This window comes from Phyllobates terribilis, unplaced genomic scaffold, assembly GCF_046119375.1.
Source record: "Phyllobates terribilis strain yellow unplaced genomic scaffold, ASM4611937v1 Scaffold_2__4_contigs__length_985480577, whole genome shotgun sequence".
NCBI lineage: Eukaryota > Metazoa > Chordata > Amphibia > Anura > Dendrobatidae > Phyllobates > Phyllobates terribilis.
In genome coordinates, this window is record NW_027362762.1 from 185,871,310 (window position 1) to 185,891,656 (window position 20,347).

Genomic DNA, 20,347 nt, shown 5'->3' on the forward strand with positions numbered 1-20,347 from the left:
CTATAACTGTATAGCAGACCCTCTCCAATGGGAACATGTCGTACTTTTTACTGTGGCCCTGCTCTATGTGTCATAGAGCAGGGCCACAGTAACGACAAATTGACATTAGAAAGGTGAGGGTCTCCCATAGTATTGGCCTTTGCAGTGAAAGCAAGGGCTGCCAAAAATTGGGAAGCACTCCAATGCCCCTTGGAAGAGACTTAGAGGGCCTCATAAAAAAATGTTCCCATTAGAAAGGAACGGGTCTCCTATACTTGTAATGCCCATGCACTAAGTGTATGGGCTGACAAACATTTACCCCTGGGGGATATACATGCACTTACTGTATAATTTTTTTTTTACGGGCATCATAAACACCCTTTAAAAAAATTATGTGGGTGTTGCATCACGGACCACGGTCACCCTGGTGATATGGTGGTGGAGGATGAGGATTAGGAGAAGGAGGAGGACAAGAGCAAATAGCCAAAATCAGGAAGCATATACCCATGTGTTGGTGTGAAGAGGTGCATGGGAATACACCTCCCAAAAAAAGACACTGGATTTGAGTTTATGTTACGCTGCTATCATTCGGTGGTGTTGAGAAGTCTGGCCCAATCCAGCCCTTGTTCATTTTTATAAGAGTCAGCCTGTCAGCATTTTCAGTAGACAGGCGGATGCGCTTATCAGTTATAATTCCACCAGTGGCACTAAAAACACGCTCTGATAAAACGCTAGCGGCAGGGCAGCCCAGCTTGTGACTGATGTGGTCATTTCGGAGATGGAGGAGGAGGTGCAGGAGCTGAACAATGTGATTACATTGAGGCTACACTGGCGACTCTGTGGCCCTGCTCTATGTGTCTTTAAATTGTTAGTGTGGTTTTTCCCAAATTTTGGCAGCCTTTGCAGTCACTAAATATGCAATAGCAGTATAGGAGACCCACTGGTTAATAATGGGAACAACAAAGCATAGCCGGCTGATGGCTCTCTAACAATAGCGAAGGCCAACTGCTGGCCTATTAAGAATAGTAAGGGCCGCTGATGGCCCTATAAAAATAGGCTTTGTGACTTTCAGAGTCCCTCCATCATAAATTAAACAGGATGTCTCTGATGATGTGTCACACACCACATTGGCAGATAAAGTTGTAAAATGTTAAAATGACATTTCCCGGTGAATGCATTTGTCTTAAAAAATAACGTAAAAAAAAAAGTAGGATCTTTCTTTAGTATAAAAAACAGAGTCGCCAATGTAACCTCAATGTAATCACATTATTCAGCTCCTGCACCTCCTCCTCCATCTCTGAAATGACCACATCAGTCACAAGCTGAAAGCACTGCAGCACAGCCTTGGTCAAGCGGCAACAGGCTGTGCTGAAGATAACATGCTTAATGCTTAGGTGACTAACCGCCCAGCGCTGCAGAGTTGTTTAAAGCAGTAACACAGCAGCCTGAACTGTTGCTCTCACCGCTGAACATACAGCCAGCCATGGTCGTGTGTGACAATGGGCGGAACCTGGTGACGGAGAAATGACAGCCGGAGTAGATACGGTTTCCCTCTATGCCAGTCCTTTCACCGAGCTAAAGAATATGGCTGTGGTGAAATACGACTCCCACTGAGAAGCTGTTTCAGATTCAAAACATTGTGCCCACCAGAGGATTTGATTCTGAGGGCTCACCTTTCTTCCCCGCTCAAGAGCGCCATAGCAGCTGCAAAGTTAGCGCTATCACGAACTCTCCTGATGTAGAAGCCAGATGAGATCGTTAACCCTGCCGAGAAGCAGTCCTGGCTAAGAAAAGTGTGTGGGAAGGTTCCCGGACACTCTATGGCTGCTTTTTTACTGAGGTGGAAACCCACGCAAACACGAGGAGAATATACAAAGTCCTTGCAGATGTTGTCCCTGCTGGGATTTGAACTCAGGATCCCAGCGCTGCAAGACTTCAGTGCTAACCACTGATCCAATGTGCTGCTGTTCATCCTCTAATATCTAACAGGCTGGAGAAACTTGCACCTACTGCCACTCTATCTTCAGCTCCTTTGTGAGAAACTAATGTATTTAGGCAACCACTCAGTCTACCAAATAAAATTCCAGAGAAGGAAATTGGGGATGGCTTCGCTACTGGTACTGGGGGCAGTGCTAATACCATGGCGTCGTACCATAGCTTACTGGAAATATTCCAGGCTAGTAGGAGTCAAGCAAATTCCCACAGAAATGTACCAGCAGTAATGTTCAGGGACCCGTGCTTGTAGAAGGCGGAGACAACACCGGGACAAATAGTGACGGCTGGGGACCGAGTATGGACATGAGGCATGAGGCTGTGAAAAGCTTCCGCCTCCATGAGCCTAAAAGGCCACATTTCAAGTGGAAGCAGCTGCCCAGAAATCTGGCAGTTTAGTATTGCGGCCTGTGGGTGAATGGTTGGGTGGCTGGCTGCATACTTGCACTTGCATTCCAAGTAACAGAAAACTAAGCAGATGGTGGCCTCTATCATCATCATGGCCTCACCTCGGCACTATGAACTCTCCTGAAGGAGAAGCCAGGGCCCGCCGGAGGAGTCTCCGGTTTTCTGGTGGGTCCGTCCAACCCTGCAGAGAAGCAGCCCTGGCTAAGAAAAGTGTGGGGAAAGGTTCCCGGACACTCTATGGCTGCTTTTTTAAAGTGGATCGGATGTGCTTATGCATGTTATTTTTCAAACCGCATTGCAGATCAGGCCATTGCCCAACTCTGTAGTCATGAAATTAAATGCGCAAAGAAAGATGTTTGTGTGTCAAAGCAACACCGACAAGCGCGAGTTGATGTTGGACGGGCTGCTATTGCTTCTGCAACAAGCTGCATTAGAGGACTTCCTGGGAGAAATGACACCCAGAGTAGATATGGTTTCCCTCTATGCCAGAATATGGCTGTGGTGAAATACTACTCTCGGCAAAAAAAGCTGTGGACTGGCTCCGGACCGTCCCTGTCCACATTCACCTGTCCACGTGTTTGTGGTTAGGCTGTCCTTCCCAGTAAGTGCACTGGGGAGGGCACGGGTGTTGTGGGACCTGTGCTTGTGGAAGGCGGAGACGATACCGGGAGAAATAGTGGCGGCTGGGGACCATGTATGGACACCTGGCCGCCGCCGGCATTAGGTTATGAAAATCTTCCGCCTCCACGAGCCTAAAAGGCCGCATTTGAAGTGCAAGCAGCTGTCAAAAATTTGGCAGTATAGTATTGCAGCCTGTGGGTGGGTGGCTGGCTGGCTGCATACTTGCGCTTGCATTCCAAGGAATGGGGTAGGGATAACTGAACGCTGCAGTGGGACAAGGACGTGGACGGTGATTGTTGCAAGTCTGCAACGACAGGTTCATGGCGGGAGGCATCTTCACATGCGCCAAGGATTACTTATGATGGGCACACTTTTAGACAGTGACCTGGGAGTCAGAGATGCTTCCAGAGGTCTTCCCCATGCTGTTCCCATGTCTTTTCAGCATTATATGCATGTGTCTGATGATGTCTCACACACCACATGGCCAGATAAGGTTGTAAAATGTTAATATGACATTTCCAAGTGAATGCATTTGTCTTGGTTGAAAGCAATGCTGAAGTGCAAAAATGCATCAAAAACGCTACGTGTCAACATAGCCCAGGGTGTGGAGGAGTATTTTTGTTTCTGGTTATTTATTTTGCCTTATATACAAGTCATTACCCTGGAAAGGATGTTCCTTAACATATTTCCTAGGAAAATCCATTTTGGTTTAGTTTTTGTATGTTTTATTGTGAGTCGGTAAAAGTGGAGTAATACCTCTGACAACGTTGTTGACAGCAGTGACCTGGGAGTCAGAAATGCTTCCAGGGGTTTTCCCCATGCTGCCCCATGTCATTTGAGCACTGTTCCCATGGATTTGGGCAATTTTTAGGCCCTTAGCAGACCGCCGGGGGGAGCCGCCGGAAAAATGCTCGAGTTTCCCATAGACTTACGTTGGGCTCGTTGCTCGGGTCGAGCACCCGAGTATTCCAATTTGCTCGACCCGAGCAACGAGTACCCGAACATTTTAGTGCTCGCTCATCACTAAATACCAGATATTATTGAGAAAGGTTAAACTCTGCAAGAAAAATGCTAATATGTACTATGTCATGGATATCATTGATTACAGTCCATGATTTATTTATCAGCAGTTTGTAGTCTTGCAGTAGACTTTATCACAGTAGTGGAGATCACAGACTATTCCTACACTATATAATTAATGAACTACAGCTGCAAAACAACCTTTGATTTCATTTAGGGTTGTCGGCACACAGGTTAATCGTACGAAGGGTTTTTAACACATATTGTTAGTATAATAATTAACATGATGAGTGAAATAGATTGGAAATACAACAGCTCAAATACATCAAATGGTCGTACGGCAGCTCTGCAGGCAAGAAATAGTGAGAACTGAGAGCCAAACGCCAACATATTGTTAAATACATTACAATTTTTACTTCTTCAGATTAAAAGCATATCACAAACAACTCCACATACAATAGACAGGATGTAACATAACTCACGCGTTTCAGGCCGTTATGCGGGCTAGTCGTAGCATGTTAAAGAAATAAAATTGGAATGGTTTTAACCATATACTGGACTCCTATTTAATCAGAAATAATTAACCTAACAGTGCAAAATAATATTCTAGATAGAATACTGCAATAAAAGGGATTCAATCCTGGAATAAGAGATATAATTAAGAACATAAAATACTTGCACTAACTTTGTTATATACTACATGTTACAATGGGGAAATTAGGGATACAGGCTATGTTCACATTGCATTAATGGCCTCCGTTCATCATATATATATGCCAGGAAAAGCTCCCAGCGTGTACTTTAAACAAAAGTAAAATTAAAACTAGTAAGTGAATGCAATTTTTTGATAAAATATAAAATGTATCAGAGCTAAGTACAGACATGCCCAAAAATGATAATCAAAGAAATTTTAAGTGTATTTTGTCTTTTGAAGGTCCCATCTAATCTCATTAACAGCTGTGGAAAAAGAAGAATAGAAGTCTGTGATAGATTTTTACAAACAACTCTCCCCTCTCAAAAAAAAGTACTCATGTACATAATGGCTGCAGGTTTGAGGACCTTCATTTAGATTATTGTGACTGGTGTAATTACTGACAAAGGCAGAGAAATCAAAGCAGCTGAAACAGCCAATATCCTTTTCCTGCACTATTTTTTTCTAGTAAAATGACAGCGACCATGACAAATGCCTGATAAACCCTATTATAATCGACGGGCAGCACTTGTGTCTGTCATTTCACAAATACATTTGACGCGCCCCCTGGGACATATTCCTTTTTGAGGGGAATACCCGGCACCGGATCAGATGGGGGGTTGTAGTCTCCGAGCGGCTGTGACCCGGTCCCGTGCCCAGGGCGTCAAGCTAAGTGTTATGTGGCAGTCCTACAGATGTTATTAAAGTTCTTTTATGTCGACTACGCCACCCGTTGTGATGCGGTCACTGTGGCCGCCGCTGCAGCAGGGTCCGCTGAGGCTGATGGTGGATGTGCAGCTTGGTGGGATAACCCCCAACGGGAGGGGTATAGCCTCAGAGGGGACAGGCGCAGAGGATGGGGGTTGTGGTGGTGCGGTGCAGCCGGCAATGAAGACAGACTCGGGTTGTGCAGTTAAGGGTGTTTACTTACTGCTGATGTTGTACTGGTCACTCCAGCTGCTAGTGACCACCCGAGCCGTGCTGCGTCCACCAGGTCCTGGATCCGGTCAACCCCCAAACAAGTCCAGAGCGTGGCCCTGAGCTCTCCCTCTGTCCTTTCTTCAGCCGTCCCCACCAGTGATTCACCTAGGTCCAGCTCCCTCGGGCCTTCTTTTGGGACACCCTTGGCCCTGGGTTCCCTGACCCTGCATGTGGTGTGCCTTCGGGGTGAATGTGGTGGGTGACCGTGACAGACACTGCCCACGGTCTCCGGTCTCTGGCTGGGGATTGTTTTTGCCCCCACCAGCTTGGGTTCCGGTACCCTCTTGCTGACTCCTCACCCGGTGCTCTAATTTGGGTTCTTGGGTCCCTTCAGTCTTCCCCCTCTGGGTCTTTCTCTTTCTTTCTCCTCTCTCTCTCTCCAGGGCTGCTGTTTCCTTTTCTCTCTCCAACTGACTTGTTCTCAGCGTCTGACCCTGATCTAAGTTGGTGCCCTCCTTATATATCCCTCTATGTGTGAGCTCAGGTGACCAGCACCCAATGAGCTCCTATCACTACCCAGACTGCTCCCCCTATCTGCCCCTACACTACATGGGATGTACCACCCCCCTCCCACTCCAGCCAGGAACAGGCTCGGTTGTACCTGCACATTTCTAAGTGGGAGTACCGTCGGCCTGCTCCTCTGGAATGGGATGTATGTAGTGCATGCAGTCTATCTGAGCTCAGTTCCACACTCCTTCCTTACCCGGGAGTGGAATATCACACCTCTGGGTTGAGGTGCAATACCCCTGTAGCAGCCGAATCCTCAGGGTGCTACATTCCCCCCTGGTAAATCACAGCACGTCCTCGGGCTGTAAAGACAAAAACACCAAAACATACAAAATTTTTATATAAACATATAAAACATATAAGACATTATATATATAACATATCTTATCAGATAAAACTTTCTCGTAGACTTCTCTTGTCTCTGGTTCCTCCTCCGGACACTGTGCAACGTGTGTCCGGGAAAAGTGCGACAGTCTCTTAGAAAATCTGGTTTTCTTATAAAACCGGTAGGGGGCGCTTTAGGACGCGCAACTATATACAGGGAAGTTGGAAGTTGGCCGCTCTCAGTCCTCGGCCAGGTAGAGGGAAGGGAATGGCTGCTCACAGTCCTCAGCCTGTAGGATGAAGGGGTTAACGGGTAAAACAGTTCACTGGTCCCAACGGGGACTATTTTAGCAGCAACAACAGTTCCAGTTCCTTTATACCCTAATTGGGTAACTATTTACAACACCTGCTCTGCCGCACTCAACGGCGTCTTCCTCCTGCTCTTTGCTTATAGCTGGTTGTTACTTCAGACCCGTCCGGGTCCTCTTGCTCCTCCTCCTCGCACCGCAACTCCTCCTCCGTCAGGCGGTGTACGTGGAGGGCGTAAGGTCCTTTGGCACACTTGTGCCGGGTGAAAGTGACCTCGTCTCCGACGTAGAGGTCACGGCCTTTGTGACCTTCCGGCAGGTGGGACTCGACGTCTCTGCGAGTCACAAAAACGTCACCGCGGTTGTTACGGTCCCGAATAAAGCCCCACCCATGCTGCGGGTTGAACTTTATCACTGTCCCGATGGTGCGGGGACAATGCGCTGCACGGGGGTTCCTCCTAGTCCGGCTCTTCTGCTCCGCGCTCTGGATTTGGGCCTGTTGTTCTCTGACCCGCCTCTCCTCCCGTTCTCTCTTAAACTCTGCCAGCTGTTGACGGCAACACTCTGTACGTTCAGCTGCGGCTGCCCGAGTTTCCTGAGTGAACCCCATTAGATCTTCTCCGGTGGGGTCCCACTCAAACTGTGCGTCTTCCAAAGGAGGCGAGACCCGAGTCACGGGCTTCGGAGCCGGGATTAGGGGCTCACACAAGGGCCCTAGTCTTTGCTGCCGCTCCAGCTCAGGGTACCCTTCGGGCCAGATGAAGGGCCGCCCGTCCGGCCATGTGAGCTGGCCGAAGAGGTCCTCCCCCAGGTGTGGCACCCTAGGTATTGCGGGCGCGGGCGCGGTGGTGGTGGCGCCCGGGTTGCCCAGGCCTTGCGGCCAGGCCTGGGGCACCTGGAAGGTGAAGGGCACCGTTAGGACGGCGGCGCCCTGGGCTACCTGGCCTTGCGGCCAGGCCGGAGGCTCCGCGGAGGTAGGGGGCGCTGTTGGTGGTGCGGCGCCCGGAGGTACTAGGCCTTGCGACCAGGCTGGTGGTACTTCCTGCTTTGTCACGCTCCGGGTCGGGGCGCGTGACGTCACAGGGGTCGCTGCGGCGGCTTCCGGTCGGGGCCTAGTCCATGGCGGTGACCTGGCGGCTACGGGCACAGCAGGGGGACTTTCGGGCTCTGCGACGGGGAGCTGGGGCAGGTGAGCGGTGTCACGGCTTGGGGTATAGGCGTCCCCTTTACCTGCCTCCATGCGTTCGGCTCCCTCCTCGGCGCCGTCTCCGGCCTTGGGTCCTCCTGCGCCATCCTCAGAGGCGGTCTGCTTCCTCTTCCAGGGTAGCGTGCTCCGCTGACTGGTCTCTGCGTGCTGAGCCATCTCCCGGCTCCACTCCGCCAGTATCTCCCGCTGTACCCGGGCCATCCTCCGTGCGAGGCCCTCCAGGGCTGTTTGTGCACACTCCCGGTCTCGGGGGAGCTGCGCTAGGATCTCCGCTAGACCTAGCGGGGTTGTGGACTCTAGCAGGCTCCTGACCATCGGGTCGGTGCTGCTCTGCTCTGCTTCCGGCAGGCTCCTGGCCAGCGGGCCGGTGCTGCTCTGCCCTCCTTCCTCGGTCTCTAGCAGACTCCTGGCCAGCGGGCCGGTGCTGTTCTGCTCTCTTTCCATCTCCGGGTGAGCTTTTCTGCTGCTCCTTTCCAGGCTTCCTGCCTCCGGGTGCGCTCGCTCCAGACCGCTCCAAGCGACACCCATCTTTTCTCTTCTCTTTCGTCTCCTCCCACTTCGAGGGCGGTCCCGGGGCAACTCGGTGACTGTCAGCTCCAGGGGGAGTTCTTTCACGCTGACAGACACCTCCAGCATCACAGTCTCTGTTGGTGGGGGCGGTTTCCACTTTTGGCGCCATTTTCTGTCCTGGCCCACGATGGGAGGTGGCCTCCTGCCCTCCTTTGGCATGCCCATAATGGCGTCCGCTGCTCTTCCAAGGCGGGAAATCTGCGGTTTTGGCGGGAATCGCTTCCCAGTGGCGGGAAACTCTGCAGATGGCGGGAACAAGCTGGAAATGGCGGACAATCTGCGGGAAACGACTGGTGATGGAGTCCGATGGCGTGGACCCTCCGGAACCGGCGGGAGACTTCTTTCTGAGGTAAACTTGCACTTTTCTTCAGGCACGCAGTACCCGGGTGTTGCGGGCACGTAATCCTGCCGACTACGCCAAAGTTGACGCGCCCCCTGGGACATATTCCTTTTTGAGGGGAATACCCGGCACCGGATCAGATGGGGGGTTGTAGTCTCCGAGCGGCTGTGACCCGGTCCCGTGCCCAGGGCGTCAAGCTAAGTGTTATGTGGCAGTCCTACAGATGTTATTAAAGTTCTTTTATGTCGACTACGCCACCCGTTGTGATGCGGTCACTGTGGCCGCCGCTGCAGCAGGGTCCGCTGAGGCTGATGGTGGATGTGCAGCTTGGTGGGATAACCCCCAACGGGAGGGGTATAGCCTCAGAGGGGACAGGCGCAGAGGATGGGGGTTGTGGTGGTGCGGTGCAGCCGGCAATGAAGACAGACTCGGGTTGTGCAGTTAAGGGTGTTTACTTACTGCTGATGTTGTACTGGTCACTCCAGCTGCTAGTGACCACCCGAGCCGTGCTGCGTCCACCAGGTCCTGGATCCGGTCAACCCCCAAACAAGTCCAGAGCGTGGCCCTGAGCTCTCCCTCTGTCCTTTCTTCAGCCGTCCCCACCAGTGATTCACCTAGGTCCAGCTCCCTCGGGCCTTCTTTTGGGACACCCTTGGCCCTGGGTTCCCTGACCCTGCATGTGGTGTGCCTTCGGGGTGAATGTGGTGGGTGACCGTGACAGACACTGCCCACGGTCTCCGGTCTCTGGCTGGGGATTGTTTTTGCCCCCACCAGCTTGGGTTCCGGTACCCTCTTGCTGACTCCTCACCCGGTGCTCTAATTTGGGTTCTTGGGTCCCTTCAGTCTTCCCCCTCTGGGTCTTTCTCTTTCTTTCTCCTCTCTCTCTCTCCAGGGCTGCTGTTTCCTTTTCTCTCTCCAACTGACTTGTTCTCAGCGTCTGACCCTGATCTAAGTTGGTGCCCTCCTTATATATCCCTCTATGTGTGAGCTCAGGTGACCAGCACCCAATGAGCTCCTATCACTACCCAGACTGCTCCCCCTATCTGCCCCTACACTACATGGGATGTACCACCCCCCTCCCACTCCAGCCAGGAACAGGCTCGGTTGTACCTGCACATTTCTAAGTGGGAGTACCGTCGGCCTGCTCCTCTGGAATGGGATGTATGTAGTGCATGCAGTCTATCTGAGCTCAGTTCCACACTCCTTCCTTACCCGGGAGTGGAATATCACACCTCTGGGTTGAGGTGCAATACCCCTGTAGCAGCCGAATCCTCAGGGTGCTACACATTCTCTTCCAGGAGTTTTGTTTTCCTGTTCCTTCAGTTGAACTATAAATCATAATTCTTAATTCAAATGTGAACAGAGCCTTATGTGTATTTACTACTAATACTAAAATATATGTGTATAGCTAGCTATTTCCAGCTATATACATCATCCATGTGGATATCAAAGAACTATGTCTGATGCAAAGGAGCAAAAACAGTTTAAAATTATCTTATATAGCATAAAACAAAGTTGTTGAAAGTTATTGATCCAAATTTTAATCCTTCCAAAAATCTGACAAATAGGAATCAACTTCATTTTGCAAGAAGGTGAACATTGTGAAATACGACTCACCTGAAATAGTTTGAAGGTTCTGCAGTGAAGTAAGGGAATGTAAAACGCTCAAGGGTAAAAGAGCTGACTGTGCTGCTGTAGAAAATCAAACATATTGTTGGCAGAGAAAATAGGGTGGAGAATAGATAAGAAACCTGGAAACAGTATTAGGGCTTCCTCACACTGGCGTATAACACGGCTGAGTGCTATCTGATGTTTTATTGGATAGCACTCATAGCCCAATGTTATACTATGGGGCAGTGCAGATTCAGCATGAGAAAATAATCGCAGCATGCTGCAAGTGCATCCGATAATTGTATCACATGCACACATACAAGTGTGTTTGTGAAACATTGGATTGCACTTGGATGTCATCCGAGTGCAGTCCGACATCTGCTGACTCAGACAATGGAGAAATTAAGTTCTCCATACCTATGATATGATTCTCTCATGTGAAAGAATCGGATCACACTCAGATGACACTCTGCTCAAACTCTGGCAGAGCTTGAGCAGAGTAACTGCGTCCCAGGCACTGACCAACAACTGTCTCTAATGATGAACCGGCTGTTAGTCAGTGTTGTGGCCGCCACGCTCTATACACAGAGCAAGCAGTAACTGAAACCAGCACCATCCCTTTGGCTGGAAGCTGAACTGCCTGTGGGAATAAAGTTAATTTTCTCCCAGTGCCAGTGCTGCACGGTTTCAGAACACTGCAGTTTAACCCCATAGGTTAACAGCATTATTTAACATGACATGTTCCCTTTAAAATGCATATAAGATTTAGATATAGTTTGCCATTATTTATTATGCCTACTTATATAGCACCATCATATTCCACAGCTCCATACATACATTATCACTTTCCTCATTGGGGCTCACAATCTAAATTCCCTATCAGTATGTCTTTAGAGTGTGGGAGGAAACGGAGGAAACCCACGCAAACTCCTTGCAGATGTTGTCCTAGGTGGGATTTGAACCGAGGGACAAAGCACTGCAAAGCAACAGTGCTAACTAGTGTTGAGCGAGCATGCTCGACACTGCTCGGTACTCGCCCGAGCATCACGCTACTCAGGATGTTCGGCGAGCACCGAGCATTTCCGGGTTACTCGGGCGGGAGCTCGGGTCTCCGCCCTGCATGTTTGGCGCTCTTTACAGAGCCAATGATCATGCAGGGATTGCCAGCCAGTCACTGTAATGCAGCAGCCATGTTGTTTGTGGGCATTACAGTGATTGGCTGGCCGCACAGCGTCACCTCGAGTATTTAAAACTGGGCGCCGCCATCTTGGACACAGTCGCTCCGGATTAGACAGTGTAGGGACAGCGCTGCTGAGCTAGGGAGAGATTTATCCTGCAAAATAGTCAGTGTAGGGTCTGTAAAGGCTGCCAAATCAAACAAACAGTCCTTTTCAGGACTAATATCCATCCCAGATATCAGGCAGGCAGGCTGTATAGGAGACACAGTGGTTATACCAGCAAAAGCTGCATTACAGTCCTGTGTGCTCCTGTTTCTGAAATTGCTGGACTTAGCTCCAGGTCTCGGGGGGCCAGTAAAAATCCTTTTTTTTTCATCTAAATCCTCTTTTTTTTTCCTCTTTCACACTGTGCAAATACCCGTCTTATTAACCTATTGGTGTCCGTCGTCCCACCCCACCCCCCAAAAAAAAAGTGTGTCTCTGATTTTTCAGACACAAATATATCTGTTGAAAAGAGTCTGGTATAGGCCACAGAAACAGAAGTGTGGTTTTGCAGTTCCACGGGTTAAATCTCTGTATTATCCAGTTTTGGGCCTTTTGTAGAAAACACATAGAAAACACCTTCAAAGGTGTCCAAAAGCTTACAAACTGCTCAGAAGACACTCTCTTTAAAAAAGCCGGCCGACAATTCAGCAGCGGCATACACCGGTACCCGACAATTTAGAACAGAAAGAATAGAGCATCACACAATGATTAGATAGATAGAAACATGTCAGTCACATATATAAGAAGTACAGTGACAGTGTTGCTTACCGTACTTGTCATTTAGTGTTAAAGGATTTATTAAAAAAAATAATAGTGTTTTCATGCACCGTCTCTTTAAAAAAGCCAGCCGGCAATTCAGCATCGGTACCCGACAATTAAAAAAAATAAAGGATTTATTAAAAAAAAATTGGCGTGGGGTTCCCCGTAATTTTAGTCTCTAGCGGAGGTTAAGCAGACGGCTGGGGCAGATGTTTGAAGGCCTAGTAAGGGGGTAATACCCACGGAGCTTCCCAGGCTACTAATATCAGCCCCCAGCTGAATACCTAGCTTTAACTAGCTATTAAAATGGGGGACCCCCAAAAAAATGACATGGGGTCCCCCTATTTTAATAGCTAGCAAAGGCTAGGCAGACAGCTGGGGGCTGATATTAATAGCCCAGGAAGGGTGCCATGAATATTGGCCCCCTCCCAGGCTAGAAACACCAGCCGTCAGCCGCTCCAGAAATGGCACATCCATAGCGGTGGCAGTGGGGTAATAGGGCTGGGGTTGATGTCAGCTTATAATGCCAGCTGACATCAAGCCCAGGTTAGTAATGAAGAGGCTTCTATAAGACACCCCCATTACTAACCCCATAGTCAAAGTTAAAAAAAACACAAACACCCAGAATAAAGTCCTTTAATTGAAATAAACACACAATTCTTTATTCTAAATTAAACCATACTTACCATCACGCCCATTCCAGCTGAAGCCAATGTCTTCTGCAATAAAAGTAAAATAATAAACCAACATCATCCTTACCTTTCCATGGTTCCCACGACGCCTCCAGCTCTGCTACATTCACATGACAGGCTGGATCGCAGCCGAAAACTGCCATCCAGCTTGCCATGCCGCAGACACTGAGAAACGCAGGCATGCTTGCGCTCTGCAGTGTCTGGCTGTGACGGCATTCAGATGAGCCGAGGTCATATCCAATGAACTCGGCTCACCTCATGCACGTCACAGACAGCGTGGGAGAATTCTCCTGCGCTCAGCGCTTCAGCAGGAGAATTCTCCCACGCTGGGATGGCATTGAGATGACAGGCTGGATCGCAGCTGAACGCTGCCATCCAGCTTGTCATCCTTCAGAGACACTGCAGAGTGCAAGCATGCCTGCGCTCTGCAGTGTCTATGAAGGATGGCATGCTGGATGGCAGCTTTCAGCTGCGTTCCAGCCTGTCATCTCAATGCCATCCCAGCGTGGGAGAATTCTCCTGCTGAAGCGCTGTGCGCAGGAGATTTCTCCCACGCTGCCAGTAACGTTCATGAGGTGAGCTGAGTTCATTGGACATGAGCTCACCTCATGCATGTCACTGACAGCATGGGAAAATTCTCCTGCGCTCAGTGCTTCAGCAGGAGAATTCTCTCATGCTCACTGCAAGCGCAGGAGAATTTTCCCACGCTGTCAGTGACGTGCATGAGGTGAGCTGAGTTCATTGGACATGACCTCGACTCATCTTTATGCCGTCACAGCCAGACACTGAGGAGCTAAAGCATGCCTGCGCTTCTCAGTGTCTGCGGCATGGCAAGTTGGATGGTAGCTTTCGGCTGCGATCCAGCCTGTCATGTCAATGTAGCAGAGCTGGAGCCATCGTGGGAACCATGGAAAGGTAAGGATGATGTTGGTTTATTATTTTACTTTTATTGCAGAAGACATTGGCTTCAGCAGGAATGGGCGTGATGGTAAGTATGGTTTAATTTAGAACAATAAAGAATTGTGTGTTTATTTCAATTAAAGGACTTTATTCTGGGTGTTTGTGTTTCTTTTTTAACTTTGACTATGGGGTTAGTAATGGGGGTGTCTTATAGACGCCTCTCCATTACTAACCTGGGCTTGATGTCAGCTGGCATTATAAGCTGACATCAACCCCAACCCTATTACCCAACTGCCACCGCTACAGGGCAGTGGGAAGAGCGAGGCTAAGTGCCAGAATTCGCGCATCCTATGGATGCTCCATTTCTGGGGCGGCTGACGGCTGGTGTTTCTAGCCAGGGAGGGGGGCAATATTCATGGCACCCTTCCTGGGCTATTAATATCAGCCCCCAGCTGTCTGCCTAGCCTTTGCTAGCTATTTAAATAGGGGGAACCCCACGTGATTTTTTTTTGGGGTCCCCCATTTTAATAGCTAGTAAAGGCTAGGTATTCAGCTGGGGGCTGATATTAGTAGCCTGGGAAGCTCCGTGGGTATTACCCCCTTCGCCGGCTTCAAACATCTGCCCCAACCGTCTGCTTAACCTCCGCTAGAGACTAAAATTACGGGGAACCCCACGTCAATTTTTTTTTTTAATAAATCCTTTATTTTAACACTAAATGACAAGTACAGTAATCAACACTATCACTGTACTTCTTATATATGTGACTGACATGTTTCTATCTATCTAATCTATGTGTGATGCTCTATTCTTTCTGTTCTAAATTGTTGAGTACAGATGCTGAATTGCAGGCTGGCTTTTTTAAAGAGACAGGTGTATGAAAACACTATTATTTTTTTTTATAAATTCTTTAACACTAAATGACAAGTACAGTAACCAACACTGTCACTGTACTTCTTATATATGTGACTGACATATTTCTATCTATCTAATCTATATGTGATGCTCTATTCTTTCTGTTCTTTATTGTCGGGTACCGGTGTATGCCGCTGCTGAATTGCCGGCTTTTCATGTTTCACTGTGAGCACTGTTCCCATCGATTTGGGCAACCACTGTAATTCCACATCCGCCATGGCTGTGGCATTACAGTGAGTGGCAGACAATCCCTGCATGATTGGTGCTCTAAATAGCGCCAGACATGCAGGACACGCTTTTGGTGCACGAACAGTAATTGAACATAATCTCGAACAGCCGAATTTTTTGCAAATCGTTCGCGTTCCTCGAACGACTCGAACACCGCCCAAAACAGCTCGAATTTGAGATTGGTGAACAGTTCTAGTCGAACACCGCTCATCTCTACTCCTGTCTGTTCTGACACAAAAATATATCTGTTGAAAATAGTCTGTTGTAGGCTCGACAAATCCCAGTGTGGTTTTGAAGTTCCACGGGTCAAATCTCTGTAGTATCCAATTTTGGGCCTTTTGTATCTAAAAAAAACAGTTTGAGTGTGTCGCTCACTGTTCAGCCGCAAATCTATATATTTTAAAAAGTCTGCTATATACACCAGTAAATTAAAACTGTGGTTTTGCTGTTCCACGGTAAAAAATCTCTATAATCCTGTTTTTGAGCATTTTTTGCCTTAAAAAAACCCAGTAGTGTCTCCTGACTGTTCTGACACAAAAATATATCTGTTGAAAATAGTCTGTTGTAGGCCCAACAAATCCCAGTGTGGTTTTGCAGTTCCACGGGTCAAATCTGTATCCAGTTTTGGGCCTTTTGTATCTAAAAAAAACAGTTTGAGTGTGTCGCTCACTGTTCAGCCGCAAATCTATATATTTTAAAAAGTCTGGTATATACACCAGTAAATTAAAACTGTGGCTTTGCTGTTCCACGGTAAAAAATCTCTATAATCCTGTTTTTGCGCATTTTTTGCCTTAAGAAAAAACAGTAGTGTTTCCTGACTGTTCTGACACAAAAATATATCTGTTGAAAATAGTCTGTTGTAGGCCTGACAAATCCCAGTGTGGTTTTGCAGTTCCACGGGTCAAATCTCTGTAGTATCCAATTTTGGGCCTTTTGTATCTAAAAAAAACAGTTTGAGTGTGTCGCTCACTGTTCAGCCGCAAATCTATATATTTTAAAAAGTCTGGTATATACACCAGTAAATTAAAACTGTGGTTTTGCTGTTCCACGGTAAAAAATCTCTATTATTCAGGTTTTGTGTATTTTTTCCATAAAGAAAAACAGTAATAGTTTCTCCCTGATTGTTCTGATTGTTTAAAAGAGTCGGGTGTAGGCCAGAGAAATAGAACTGTGGTTTTCCTCTTCCACGGTTCTAATCTACTTTTTATTACCCTTTTTGCATTGATAGCGCGAGTGTAAGCTATTGTATTTCCTTTACAATGGGCAAGGCGCGTGGCAAGGGACGTGGAAGTGGACGTTCTGGTGATGGTGCGTGCAGAGGACGGGGCCGTGGCCAAGGTGAAAATGTGCCACAACCAACAGCCACATCTTCTCGCTCCCACTTCTTGACCGAATTACTAGGGAAGCACAGAACAACACCAGTATTGCAAACTGATCAGTGTGAACAGGTTGTTAATTGGATAGCAGATAATACTTCCAGTTACCTGAGCACCACCACCTCCGGTCTGTCTTCCACACGGTCAACTCTTTGTAGCCGTGAGTCTCGACCGCATACTCCTCCTCACCCTGATGCTCCTTCCTCCCACCATGCCGAGTGTCGTCAGACAGCAACTGATCCCACACTTGGACACTCTGAAGAGCTGTTCACTAGTCCATTTCCATATTTGTGCCCCTCGCCTGCTCCGCTTGAAGTGGTGGAAGAGGAGATCCCATGTTGCGATGCCCAAATATTTGAACAGCCACGGCCACAGGAAGTCGACACTGGCAATTTGTCACAAGAGGTGGACGATGATGAGACACAATTGCCAGGAAGTGAGGAGGAGGATCGTGGTGCGCAAGTGGAAGAGGAGGAGGTGGTGGATGATCTAGTAACTGACCCAAAGTGGCAGGAGGACATGCAGAGTGAGGCCAGCAGCACATAGGGGGAGGGAGGCAGAGTACCCCAACAGGCAGGAAGAAGCAGTGTGGTCCCGCAGACAGAAGGCGGGCAACCGATCCCCGTAACACCAACACGAGGGACGTTGCCAGTACAACCGGTAGGTCTTCCAGAGTCTGGAAATTTTTTAAAGACTCTGCTGATAACCCCAAAAAGGCCATTTGTACCACCAGCCATGCCAGCATCAGCAGGGGTGACAAAACTACCAGCCTGACCACCACCAGCATGATCAGGCACATGGCAGCAAAGCACCCGACTTTGTGGGGCGAACCCCAGGGTCCACGACCAGTGTCAGCGGGTGTCACCACTGCTTCTTCCGCTGTTGTGCGTGCAATAGAACCCCCTGTTGTGTGTGCAAGGCAATCCCCTGTCCATACTGCATGTAAAGATGCCCCCTCCTCTCAGTCTTCACTTGTTATGGCAGTTTCTCAAGAAACAGCATCAACGTCCACGTCCACGTCCCACCGCAGCGTTCAATTGTCCATATCCCAGACCTTTGAACGAAAGCGGAAATTCGCAACTAACGCCCCACAGGCCACAGTCCTAAATTCGCATATTTCACGAATGCTTGCATTGGAAATGCTGCCTTTTAGACTGGTGGAGGCGCAATCCTTCCGCAACCTTATGGCGGTGGCCGTCCCTCGGTACTCGGTCTCCAGCCGACACTATTTTGCCTGGTGTGCCATCCCCGCACTACACAAGCACGTGTCCCAAAACATCTGCCGTGCCCTCAACAACGCAGTTACTGGGAGAGTCCACCTGACAACGGACACGTGGACAAGTGCTTGTGGCCAGGGACGGAACATCTCCCTGACGGCACACTGGGTAAACATAGTGGAAGCCGGGACCCAGTCGGACCTTGGGACGGAACACATCCTCCCCACACCGAGGATTGCTGGCCCTATGTCAGTCAGAGTTGCCCCCATAGTGTACAGCTCCTGCGCATCATCCTCCTCCTCCTCCTCATGTTCAGCCTCCATCTCAGATATCACCACATCAGTTACAAGCTGGAAGCACTGCAGTACTGCCTCCGCCAAGCTGCAACAGGCTGTGCTGAAACTCATAAGCTTAGGTGAGAAACCTCACACTGCTTGTGAGTTATGGACAGCTGTGAAAGAGCAGGCAGATCTGTGGCTGAGACCGCTGAACCTACATCCAGGCATGGTCGTGTGTGACAATGGCCGTAACCTGGTGGCGGCTCTGAGGCGAGGCAAGATCATACAAGTACCATGCCTGGCTCATGTGCTTAACCTCGTGGTTTAGCGGTTTCTTAAATCGTACCCCGAGTTGCCAGATCTGCTCGTGAAAGTACGCTGCCTGTCAGCTCATTTTCGCAAGTCAGCTACAGCTTCCGCCGCCCTTGCTGTGTTGCAGCAGCGTTTACAGCTTCTGGCACACCGACTGGTGTGTGATGTCCCCAAACATTGGAACTTTACCCTCCACATGTTGCTAAGGATTTGTGAGCAGAAGAGAGCAGTTGTGGAGTACCAGCTGCAACAAGGCCGTCGATATTCAGGTCAGACTCCACACATAAGACCTCAGGAGTGGACCTGGATGTCTGACATATGTACAATCCTGACAAACTTTGAGGAGGCCACCAAGATGGTGAGTGGCGATGACGCCATCATTTGTATCAGCATTCCACTTGTCTGTTTTTTGCAACGCTCTCTGCAGAGAATTAAAGAGGAGGCATTGCAGCCAGAGTATGATGAGATGGATCAAGAAGCCGTAGCGGTTGATTACACACAGCCCAGCCTCATCTCATCCCAACGTGCATTGGTGGACAATGAGGGAGAGGAGGAGGAGGAGGAGGAGGAAGAACAGGAGCTGTTATCATGCGCTGTAGACGGTAGTACCTCTACAACTGTCATACCGTCGGTTCAGCGTGGGTGGCCTGAGGACAGGGGGGAGGAGGAGGAGGAGGAGAGCATGGTCAGTCGTCATCTTGGTGAGGACACGGAAATCTTGCCCGTTACCAGTCTGGCACGCATGGTTGACTTTATGTTACGCTGCCTTAACCGTGTCCCTCGCATTGTCAAAATGTTGGGTGACAGTCATTACTGGTTGGTGACACTTGTAGACCCCCGCTACAAGGAGAACTTTCACTCTCTTATTCCTGAGGTGGAGAGGTCTACAAAAATGGGGCAGTACCAGAAGGCCCTTGCTGCAGTACTGTTAAAAAAATTCCCATCTGAACACGCTAGCGGCAGAGGTCACAGTTCGTTGTTGCCCAACCAAGGCTTACATGCGAGAGAGACGCAACTCCAATCCAGCAGAGGCAGGGGAACACTGTCAACATTCTGGGACAGTTTTCTCAGACCCTCCCTTCGGACAGACCCTGAGGCGCGGGGTACTCTCACAAGGAGTGGAAAGTTTCAAAAGATGGTGAGGGAGTACCTGTTATGATCTGCTACAAGCACTAAGGAAAGAAAGGAGATCTGTCCCTACAATAGAACTAAGCTAGATCCCTACGATGTAACGGGGAACCTGATCCTGTGATCAGACCCGCTAAAGTCCTCTGCTAGTCTGTACGAAGACCTATAGATGCAAGGGAGGGATCCCTACAAGAACTAGGGACTGGGATAAAGTTGGGCACCTCCTAGCAGAAATTGTAGCAGTAAAAGACAAACACACAACATAAAACATAAAGGTCCGAAGACCAAGCTAAACAGACTGAGAAAGGTAACTAAGCACCAGGCTAACTTAAGAGTAGAAATTACAATGAAGTCCAGCAAGGCCAGGAGGGCGGAGCAGGATTAAATAGGCAAACAAGGTCATGAGACCAGCAAGATAGAAAAAACCTAACAGGAGAGTTCTAACAGTACCCCCTCTTCTATGAGGATCCTCCAGATCCCCTAGGCCCAGGCTTATCAGGAAACCTCTTGTGAAACGCTCTGACAAGTCTGGAAGCAGAAACATCATCCGCCCTCACCCATGAGTTATCCTCGGGTCCGAAACCTTTCCAAGCGACGAGATACTGCAAACTCCCTCTATACCGTCTAGAATTTAGGATGCGGGAAATTTTGTATTCCCCGTCCTCCACCACCGGAGGAACAGTGGCAGAGACGTCTCCATCCGACACACAAGCTCTTTTCAACAGAGAAACATGAAACACCGGATTAATCTTCCAGGAGGTA

General features: G+C 49.0%; 1 protein-coding gene across 1 annotated transcript in view; it reads right to left on the reverse strand.

Annotated features, from left to right (window-relative positions):
• Positions 1-10,711, reverse strand: part of LOC141201271 (retinol dehydrogenase 7-like) — a 54,748-nt gene extending 44,037 nt beyond the window's left edge. Inside the window, exon 1 of the mRNA XM_073663362.1 lies at positions 10,566-10,711. The gene's annotated coding sequence lies outside the window, so the exon portion shown is untranslated. The remainder of the gene's footprint in view (positions 1-10,565) is intronic.
• Between the last annotated feature and the right edge of the window lie 9,636 nt (positions 10,712-20,347).